This window comes from Limulus polyphemus, unplaced genomic scaffold, assembly GCF_000517525.1.
Source record: "Limulus polyphemus unplaced genomic scaffold, Limulus_polyphemus-2.1.2 Scaffold593, whole genome shotgun sequence".
Lineage (NCBI taxonomy): Eukaryota > Metazoa > Arthropoda > Merostomata > Xiphosura > Limulidae > Limulus > Limulus polyphemus.
Window position 1 is genome coordinate 224,502 of NW_013666203.1, and position 1,961 is coordinate 226,462.

Genomic DNA, 1,961 nt, shown 5'->3' on the forward strand with positions numbered 1-1,961 from the left:
TATGGCAACCCATTCCAAAGGCCAACCACCCTGTTAGAAAAATGAAACTGTCTTAGCTGAAGATGACTCCTTCTTTGCCAAAATTTATATTTGTGTCCCCTAGTCTGACTATTCTCACTGTTAAATATGAAAAACGATGATGCATCAACACTATCAATTCCCTTTACAATCTTAAACACTTCAATCAGATCCCCCAACTCTTTTTTTTTTTTTTTCAAGAGAAAACAATTTGAGAGATTTCAGCCTCTCCTCGTATGACAATACATTCATCCCAGGCACCATTCTAGTAACCCTTCTATGAACCCTTTCCAACAATTCAATGTCTTTCATAAGGTAAGGAGCCCAAGACTGAACACAATATTCCAAATGTGGCCTAACCAGTGGCCTGTAAAATGAAACCGAACAGCATATGCTTTTGTTACTCAGTATCATGATTCACTTTCTGTGTACTTTTAATCTTAAAATCAAACTATCAACAATCAGATAACTACTAATTAATTTTTGCTATTTACTTTAAACTTTGCAAAGAAATATCTATAGATGAATGGTAAAAAGCAATTTTTCAGTGATTTGAATACTTTCTTAGTAACACCTTGAAACACCAGTATGAAATAGGGTGGATTTTAATGAAGAACTAACAGCTTTTATGTAACATATAGAACTCAGTAGTGGAAAATGATATCCAGTTTGAGCTTAAGAACACAAAATACACAGTAATCTTTGAGATGACTTACTTTTATTTCCTTATAAACCTTTATTTTATTTGTCTGTGTAAAATAATACATTTTTTTTAAATAGTAAAGGCAAAAGTTTGCATTCTAGATAAACAATGGATTAATTTTCACAGAAATTTTAATTCACTGTGAAGTTGGTCAGGAAATTAGGTTTTGTTTTTGTTGAATGTTAGAGTTTAATATACAAATATTTTGGTACTATTATATATAAGCTGAGGTACCCATCCTTTGTCTGGGTTATTAACTTAAAAAATGTGGGGTGGATGCTATGATAAATAACACAGAAATCCTAACATTCACCAATTTACTTGTAACATGTCCCCCAGCGCTACTGTTGTAACTACACAGTATTACAATGCTAAAATCAGGGGTTCAATTCCCTTTGGTGGACACAGCAGATAGTCTGATGAGACTTTCCTATAAGAAACTACACATTTATATCATATTACAGTATTCATTATTACCTCACCAAAAGTTTTGTAAAAATTTAAGTGTTTTACGGGCCAAAGTTGAAAAGTCATGGGTCAAAGTAGGAAGTTGGTATAACTCAAGAAATGACTCCTCATATCACCCTTGTGGTGGCTATTTGAGTAGAAACTTCAGCTCAGTTTATGTAGTATTGCAATATTGGCAGCCATTTTTTTTTCACTACATACTTCCTTGGAGAGTGCTAGTGCACTTTTTAAGATATATAAAATGTTTGTGTGCCCCCCCCCCCCACTATGTTGTTTTATCAAAAATGAATAATTTTATTTTTATATTTTGTTTAATGACATGGCACCATCTATGTATGTAGTTAATGTTAACTTATGTCAATGATAATAATTGCTCAATAATAATAGCAATAATGGGGATTGTGAACCCTCCATTAACTTGCCCTTTATTCTAACTATCATCTCACAAAGTTTGGCTTAGATTGGCCTAGTGACATAGTAGTTAGATAACACAGACAAACTGACACAGATAGATAAAAGCAGCACACATTTAATATAAAATTATTGTCTTTACCTTATCTTTTTTATTAACATTTTCAGACAATAAATCCAGCTACAGATTTCATTTATGTTAATAGTCACTAGGTATTAATGATCAAATTTTACAATTACTATACTGTGTACTTCAAAATCTCTTCACTGCAGCTTCAATCCATTTCCCGAAACAGAATTACAGAATACACCATTGTTATCTGTGTATTTGATGGACATAATTGTAGACTACACCATTATT

The 1,961-nt window shown here is 32.2% G+C and overlaps 1 protein-coding gene across 6 annotated transcripts in view; it reads left to right on the top strand.

Moving 5' to 3' along the window:
* LOC106459327 (dmX-like protein 2) overlaps window positions 1-1,961 on the top strand; it is a 173,702-nt gene that overhangs the window by 165,950 nt on the left and 5,791 nt on the right. The window lies entirely within an intron of this gene.